At 46.0% G+C, this 9,301-nt stretch overlaps 1 pseudogene; it reads right to left on the bottom strand.

The window, feature by feature from the left end:
• Window positions 1-4,275: 4,275 nt before the first annotated feature.
• Window positions 4,276-7,144, bottom strand: LOC103116733 (transforming growth factor-beta receptor-associated protein 1-like; annotated as a pseudogene).
• Between the last annotated feature and the right edge of the window lie 2,157 nt (window positions 7,145-9,301).

The raw sequence follows: 9,301 nt of genomic DNA, 5'->3' as shown, positions 1-9,301 counted from the left end.
AATGAGTAGCTAATGGCAGTTAATTTCTTTGGTATTCGTTGTAGTTACATTAATCTATATGAGCTCATTTCACTTTAATGGGAAGAGAGCATAATATATGATTACATCATAATCCATTGTGATTTCTCAGTAAGTAATGCCCACTGATAGTGACTGGTCACATTGCACCTCAGAGGGGGAAATGCGGTAGACCTGTTGGGTGTTAATTGTTCTGTCCAACAACAGTTACAAAATAGCACCGTGAGCTTCCTTCATAGACTGTGAAAGCCATCACATTATCTCCCAAATTTGACTAACCAGCTCTAGAGTTAGAGTAATGAATATTTATTAACATATGAAAAGAAAACCCCAAGGAAAGTCCTTTAAATAAATAGTTAAAATGTGCATGTCAGTTTTGTGATGGTAGTGATAAAGGATAGAAATGTCCATTTCCCTGGCAGGGTGCCAGGTGATGGTGCGCCTGGTTAAGCACACACATTACAGTGTGCAAGGCCCTGGGTTCAAGCCCCTGGTCCCCACATGCAGGGGGAAAGCTTCAAGAGTAGTGAAGCAGGGCTGTGTGTATCTCTGTCTCTCTCTCTCTCTTTGTCTCCCCCTCTACTCTCAAATTCTCTGTGTATAATGTGACAGGCAACAACATGCTGTTACATTGGAACCCCCTCTTCAATATTAATGATTTATTAATATATTTCTTGGTTAAGTTTCTTTTTAGGTTTTAGTGTTAAGCTCTTTTTTTTTCTTTAGAATTAAGTTGTTTTGCTGAGTGAGGTGGAAGGTCCCTTGCCCTCTCCCCTTGAACAGAACAGAATCAGTGAGGGCAATCAGGTGACTTGCAGAAGTTCTGTATGAGGGCTGGAAGCCCTGCCTAAGAGACAGGTTTTATCAGGACCTCTGCACAGCCTTAGCAGTATGCTGGTCACCAGATGGCCTGGCAAGATGGTAGGGGGAGGTAAGGGCCTAGTACCTGGTTAAGTCTTATTGGTTGTGTGGTTTTGCTATGTTTGAAATTAGCCCGCGCTTTGCTCTGTATGGACCCCGCTTTTGCACAGTTTGAAATAATTGGATTCCTCGTTTTCTATAGAAAATGATTGGGTACAGATTGTTAAGATGAAGTGTGTGCCTCCCCCTGAGTGTACTGGATTTCTATATATCGTGTGGTTTGAGCCTTGCTCGGGGTCGAGCTTGGTAGACTGCTGCCAGACTCCATCTTGGCCCGGATTGCAATTCGTCAATAAACATCATTGCTTCCTTGCAGTGGATGGTGGTCTGATTCACTCTCGCTAACATATATCAAATAAATAATAATAATAATAAAGAAACCTATCGTTAGGATCTGTTTATAACAAAAAAAGTCCAAGCAGGAGGCATATTTGCCAATAAGATGATTAAAAGTTAAACCCCAGTTCTGAGTATATATTCCTTCAATTTAAGCACTTAAGTTTTCAAATTGGTAACCTGATTGAATTTTAACAGTGGGCTTACATTCTTAATACATTTCTAATAGTGACTTTTTAAAAAATATATTAGATATATTTAAATAAATTTAATATAAAATGTATTAAATCACCTATAATCTTAGACTAGGGAGACCAAAAGCAACTGGTCTTGAAATATATAGGATGCAGTTAATTTTATTTATTTATTTATTTTTTTTTTTTAAGAATTAAAAGGATTTTAATAAAATTAACATGTTTACATTAGTACAGCTTGTGTATCTGGGACCCAACCAGGGATGAAGGAGGGAGATGTTAAGTCACAGGTTTCAGGAGGTGAGTGAGCAGGAAGTCAGGGTGACCAGCAGTATGGCAGGCACCTAGGACTCCAGAAGTGAAGGACTGAGGGAACGAGTGCCTATACCATTCTCATGGGCGTGGGCCCGTTGACTTGGAGCTCAGGCCTGGTGCACAGCTCTCCAGGTCACTCCTGCGTCAGTGCTGGGCAGGTAGCAAATGAAGCAGGTCATGAACTTCAGCAGAATTGCCCACCAGCTGGCTACTTGTGTCAATTCAGTTCCAGCCTGTTAGAACTTGACTGGTCACACTGCACCTCAGAGGGGGAAATGCAGTAGACCTGTTGGGTGTTAATTGTTCTGTCTAACAACAGTTACAAAATAGCAGGCCTTTAAAAAGAAACATGGATTTCTCTTAAAAAAATAGGACTGGGAGAGGAGAGTCTAGCAAGAGTTAAAGAAGGGGGATGGTGACAGCTCCACACAGTCTCATCAAATTCTGTGCAGGTTGGCGGGTTCTGTAGAGATGGAAAACCGTTCCCACTTTCATTTCCATCATTCTACTGGAAGAAGGTGTGGTGTTTTCAAAGTATGGTTCACATTCAAAGGGGGGAAAGGGGACAAGTTGGGGGTGGTGGTGGACCACAAGGCTTTTTTCAAGATTTTTGCACATGTGGGATACAGGGAAAGAGTGCTTGTCAAAGTGCAACACTGCATGTACTGGGAGTGCAATTCAAACTCGCAAGTTGTAATGAGGACACACAAACAGCTCCAAACAGGCCTCTACAAGGTACAGCTTGTGACTGGGTTCTGAAGTCGGACCAGTTGGTGGATGGCTGATTACGAGAATTCCTTCATCATTTTTTTTTTCTTTAGAGAATTGAAATGGAGCTAGGATAGAATGCACAGATGTCTTTGCTTCCTGGGCCCACTCAGGCACACGAGGAGAGACAACACTGAGCATGTGTAATACAGGGGAACGTGCTTCAAAGAGGGAGGAAGGAGTTTTCACCCCATCAGTAAGACTTGGGCTGCCATACAGGATGGACACATGGCCCATTCCCTCATACACCGACGCTGATGCCTGCCTGCCTGCCCAGTCCTGTGTGGAGGGGTGCAGCATGTTCCTCAGCAGCTCCTAACGGAATCAGGAATCACAACAAAGAAAGTCAGAGGGGGCAGTGAAGTCCCAGTGGCTTCGGTGTTTCAGTGACAACAGACAGAAACATAACAGCAGCCCCCAGCCTTGGTGGCCAGGGAAGCGTTCTTGTTTTCAGTTAATGTTGGACAGTGCTGGGAGGTAAGGCTGCCTGACTGGGCTTCCTGGAAGGCTGCATGGAGGTCCCACCAGGCAGGAAGGACAGCTTCCCTTTTGCCTGCCAAGGGAGGCAGTGATCACTTCACTGGCCACTTTACTACAAGAAAGTGTGTAGGTGACAGGCAGCCTCTTTTGCAGAGTTGCATGGCTTGTGCTCATGACGTTTCCCTTTTTTTTTTTTTTTCTTTTGTTTCCTGGGTGTTGAAGAGGAGATGCCTGGTGACAGGTGAACATGTCAGATGGGCTTTGAAACCAAGCAAAACTCCAAAGATGAGAAATCAAACATTTCAGTCAAACATGTTAAATGGGGCCTTGTAAATCAGCAGATGAAGAGACAATAAGGAGCAGACAGTTGGGTGCCGGCCCACCACAAGGTCCGTGTCCCCTGATGAGACCGGGCAGGTTGTTTCCCTCTTGGAGATTTCCCACTGTGTGTTTGGTCTTCACTTGTGGGGCAGCCAGAAGCAGATAAGCTGACCCAAAAGGAAGTACTTGGGTAAACGAGGCAGACTCTTTCCGGGGTGAGAACTGGCTGAGCCACAGGAGGGAGGAGAAGTACCTTCCTATAGCCCATTGTTGGGCTGGCTTTGAGAGAGGAGACAGAGGACCCGGGACTCATGGTTGGGTTGTATGCAGTATCTCTTTATTCACAGCACAATCTAAGCCGAGTTAAACTAAACTAAAGTAAAACTCACAATGCTGTCTTTATATATACTTGCCAAGTAGGGTGTAAACAGGATGTGATGTAGAGAGGGTGGAGAGAAAAGTGACTGGTGAAAATCAGGGTGTGACAAGGAGAGTGGGCGGAGCAGGCAAGAATTCTACCACTGAACCACCAGTGCCCTTAAGGGAGGGTGGTGCTTGTTAACAGTGTTTATGTAAATAGAATGCAGTGTTAAGCAGGGGGGGATTAAACCAAATGAAACTGAAGGTGTTTTTTAGAAGCAGAATTAGAAGCATACCAACAGCCCATCAGCAATTTCAAAGGGCAAAGGCAGAGGTAACCCCAGGAAATAGGCAGACCCAGGGACTGAGCTCCAGAGATGGGGAATGCACCCAGAGGAAGGAAAGGGTGCTAGGTGAAGCATGCCAGCCGCAGGGTTTGACGCCCCTGCACACTTACCCAGTCAAAAGGGTTTCCCCTCTGTGCCACCCTGAAGCCAATGTTTCCAGTGCAAATAAGTATTTCAAGATCGGGCATAGGGGTGGAGACCAAGACTGTCTGGGCTGCACAGGGAAGGCTCAGTTTCCTTGCAGAGTAGACATTGGTTTTGATCACCATGTACCTGGATGGGCAAACTCTCTCTTCTCTATTCTGGGGGATTATTCCATTACATCAAGTGTGGGGTGATCGGCAGTGACAGCCCCTACTTCACACTAACTGAGTCCCCTGCACCCAGACAGGCTGCTTTCATCTCAGCCAACACAAGTGCACTGACGTGAAGAACTCAGGGTCCCACCTGGCACCGCAGGGCTGACTTCTTCAAGTCCGAGTGCCCAGGTTCAGGGAGCTAGGATTGCTGCATCTGCTGGCAACACAGTGGGTGTGGACCAGGCCACCATTTGGGTTTCAGACAAACACAGGCTCACAGAAGGGGGTTTGGCACATTTGGCAGAGCTTTTTGTTGGAGAGGCAGACCGAGCTTCCTTTCAGCTTCATCTTGTCATATTTGTAGATTAGGTTTTCAGACCTGGCCAGCCCCACGGCCACCTGTGTGGTCCTCCTGGTATGGATGTTGTCCTTCAGGGCTCCCATCAGGAAAGGGAAGAGCAGCTACACCGACCAAGTGCTGTGCAGCAGCTGCAGGACCTGGGCTGCATCAAATTCAGCAGCGTGGTGGTTCAGAAGGTCCACTGCTGCCATGCTCAGCTCCTGTGCAGAGGGGCTGGCACCCAGGTATAGGCCAAGCAGTGTGTGGAAGAGCCGCTGACGGTATGTCAGGCCTCAGCCTTCAGAACGCCACAGGCAGTAGTCCTCGGCTTCAGAGATGTCCCCCAGCTCGTGCACCAGTATGTGCAAGGCCTCCTCATGCTGCTCCAGCTTCCCGTGAAGCAGCCCAGCTCCCTGGGTCTATCAGGAAGTGAACTCAGTACAGGTCAGACTCTTGGAGCAAGTGACGAAGCTTGGCCTGTGTCTCGCTGGCCTCTGTGTCTTTGCTGCTGGCGCCAGGCCTCTGCTGCTACAGCACCTAGTCCAGGTAGAGGACAACCAGGTGTGTGTGGTACTCTTCCTTCTGCAGTTTTTGTTCTGTAACTAGGTGTTCTAGATATTTAACCAGGTCTTTGAGGTACTTGTTAAGGCAAGTGATGATGTCATTGAGGTTGAAACTCTGCTGCTGCTGTTCTTCCAGAGGTCTCTTGGTGAAAACTTGAACTCCAACCTCTTTAATTTTCTGCAGGACCCAGTCGGCATACTTCCACACGAGCTCTTGGTCTAGGTTGTCGGTGAGGAAATCCATGATGTATTCGTACAGGTCTGAACATGTGGAGTCCTGAACGTCACCGTTTACAATGTTCACCCACAGCTGAACAGCAGCAGCATCTTGGTTGTTATAGTGATACAGCAGTCCGAGGGCAAAACACTTTTTGTGTTTCTCCAGCCAAGCAGCGCTGTCTGTGAGGAGACAGAAGTTCTCAGTGACCATCAGGTCCAGCAGGCTATCGTGTTTGGCCTCTGCATACAGTTTGAGCAAGGCTGTGTCAGTGTCTTCTTTGTAGCCATTGGCCACCTCTGTGCTGCGGACTTCATTCAGGTAGCTCATAAGGAAGCGCTTACACTTGCCCATCTTCTCCTGGTCCCCCTGGGTGAGCTGGTTGAGGTCTGCGTACTCATGGAGAGGAAGGTGAGACCATGTGAAGGAAGAGGGCGTGGGCAACAGGAAGGGGTAGAGAGAGATCAGCTCCTGGACGTCAAGCTGGATGCTTCTGAACAGTTCTTTGGCTTCCAGGAACTGAAGTTGTGCAAACTGTATAAAACCGCCTGCTGCAGGATCCTTCTGTACATTACCTGAAATTTTTCTTTTGGAATGTTCCTCCAGGCTCATTTGGCTAGAACCAAAGCCTCCTCCACTCTGTGGCTGACTAGGAGATCCTGTATCTGCTTTTCTAGTGGTAATGTGACCAAGATGTAAACACCTTTGCTGGTGGCAACAATCACTCTTCCTTCAAAATCCTGAAGAATGTGGCCTTCTTTAAAAGGTAGTGTCTGCTTCTGCTGCTGGTCCAGCATGCTGTGAACTGTTTTGAACTCGTTGTCCAGGGCTATGACATAGGGGAAGCAGATGGCTGCTCCAATCACATTTTCTGACCAGTGCACAGGGGCTCGCTGGGAGATTCCTGCCACTGTATCGAACATGCCCAGCCCTCCAGGGCCCGCCAGGAGGAACTCCTGCCTGCCGATCCTCTTGACGATGGGGTGCTTCTCACTGCAGTAGGGGAACAGGTCCTGGGCGATGCCGGTTAGGTAGTTAAGGATGATGTACTGGGTGGTCAGAGCCAGGCACAGAAAGGGGCCGTCCACGGCCAGGGCCAGGGCCTGCTCAGACGTCGACAACTTCCGCAGGATCTGCACCCGGTCCTCTTACACCAGGAACACCTGCAGGGTGCAGCGCTTGGCCGAGATGATGCACACCTCCACGCAGAATGGGTCGTCGCTCACCAGGTTCTCCTTGAGGGTGAAGGCCAGGGCGCCCTTGATGCGGGCCCCCAAGGACACAGGCTCCAGGCTCAGATTGTCGGCCAACATGATGCAACTGTCGCTCAGCATCAGCAACCTATGCAGGGCCGAGGTTGCCCTCAGCTTGCTCACCGGCTTCCTGGCACCCAGGTAGCGGTGCAGCTGCTTGGTGGCAGTGAAAGTGACCGTGCCGGTGAGCAAAGTCCGCTCCTCCAGCAGGAAGCGGTAGATGCAGCCCACGTAGAGGTTCTGGCCGCAGCACTCCACACACTCAATGTGCATGCGCTCCTGCTCCCCCAGCAGCAGGTCCCACTCCACGGCTGGCACCAGGGTGAAGGCCTTGGTGCTCATCATGTCTGCTGACCGTGCTGGCCCTGCAGCCTGGGCCCCGCGTCGCTCTGGGCCCCAGCTCCCAGCTCCCAGCTCCTGGCTCCCGGCCCAGCCGCCACCGCTCACAGTTAATTTTAAATAGCATTAAATGATATAAATTATGGTAAGGTCATGTATGGTACAATAAATCCTAATCATGGGATTTTAAGAGTAAACAAAATTTCCAAATAACTTGGTTTTAACAATAACTATCTGTTGCCTTCTTAAACTCTTAAGACAGCAGGAACCTTCCCTATTCTTTATAAAACCCACATTTCCCCCAGTCCTGTAGCCTCTGAGACATGGTTCATTGTCCTTATTCTTCTCTAGATCCATACCATTTGAGACTGTAGCTGCTGATCTTAACCAAATCAGTATAACCAGTACTACCTTGACTTGTTTCATTTCAGATTGTGTCCAGAGACACCAGGCATGAACTTTCAATCCTTCAGCTCATTACTCTGCCATCAAGAAGCAGATGCCAAAATGAGTTCCCTGGGCAGCCTTACCAATGTATTATGGAACCCCACCTCTCTAGATCCCTGTCCCACTATGGAAAATAGGAACCGGCTGGAGGTATGGATCAACCTGCCAACTCCCATGTCCAGCAGAGAAGCAGTAACAGAAGCCAGACCTCCCACCTTCTGCACCCCATAATGACCCTGTGCCCATACTCCCAGTGGGATAAAGAATAGTCGAAATACAAATTTTCAAGAGAATGGGAAATAATCCTTGTAGTCATGCAGTTTAAAAATGGTATTAGTTATTATTATAAACAAATTAATAGAGGGATTGTTTTTCTTTGTAACTTCTATGGTTAGAATTTACCATAATATAATTGACCTCACTATGCTTTATTCAATTTGAAGATATCTACTAATAACAGTATCTTAGATAATGACAGGACCAAATGATTTGGATATCTATCCTATGGTTGTAGATAAGTTAGGTACTTGAAATATAGATATGGATATATAGATACAGTATTTTAGGGATGATTAAACAATTAAACCCCAGTGTCAGAATTTGATCATATCAAATTACAAATCTGAAGCATTAAATATATAGGCTAAAGAAAATGAGTATATTAAGAATGAAAATCTTGGCAGTTATAGATCTTGAAGTTTTAAATCCAACATATTGAATCAACAGTGATTTATAAAATTATAACTTAACATACGTATAGTTTCATAACATTCGCATCACCACAGGTCTCTCCCCCATCACCACCCTTCTATGTAACCACTATGGTTTTCCCATATTCTTGAAAATGGATTGACTTTTTTTGTTGTTGTTGTTGTTTCATTTTCATGTGTTCAGTTTTTCTATATTCCACATATGAGTGAAATCATTCTGTAGTTGACTTTTACCTCCTTACTTACATCACTAAGTATAATCTTGCTCTAGTTCCATCTGTTTTCTCTCAAAGGGCACAGTATCATGTTTTATTGCTTAGTAGTGACCCACTGGATATATATCTCATAACTTTTGTATTTATTTTTTAATTTATAAAGTGGAAATATTGACAAGACTAAAGGATAGGAAGGGTACATTTCCACACAATGCCCACCTATAGAGCTCCACATCCAATCCTCTCCCTTGATATATTCCCTATGCTTTCTCCCTATGGGAGCATGGGCATTTATCCCTCTAGGAGCATGGAATATTTCCTGTTCATCTATAGATTCAATTCAATTTCTATTAGAGTTCCAGTGACATATTTCAAGGAAATTGAAAAATTTATCCAAACCTGAATGAAGAACTATTAAAAAAAACCCACAAATAGCAAAAGCATTCCTAAGGAAAAAGAAGGGAAATAGAGGCATCACAATTCCTGACTTCAGTTTATTGTATTTTGTGTATTTTTTAAAAATTACAAAAGGACTTTTCAAAGTTAACCCAATTAACAAATAATGTGATGATAACATTAACTATCGATTGTCTTTTTGAACCCTAAAACAGCAGGAACCTCACATCTCCACTATAGAACCCCTACTTCCCCCAGTCCTGGAACCCTTGGATAGGGCCCACTTTCCCGTATGCATCTCCCAATCCAAACCAAATAATATTGCATCTGCCGATCACAACCTAACCAACGCAACGATTGCCACCTCAACATGCTTCACCTCAGACTGTGTCCAGAGACTTCACGTGTGGAATGACAACCCTTCAGCTTCATTACTCGGGTGAGACCTTTCCTTTTATAGTA

The sequence above is a fragment of the Erinaceus europaeus genome, chromosome 11 (assembly GCF_950295315.1).
Source record: "Erinaceus europaeus chromosome 11, mEriEur2.1, whole genome shotgun sequence".
In the NCBI taxonomy this organism is placed as follows: Eukaryota; Metazoa; Chordata; class Mammalia; order Eulipotyphla; family Erinaceidae; genus Erinaceus; species Erinaceus europaeus.
This window is presented reverse-complemented; position numbering and strand designations above follow the sequence as displayed.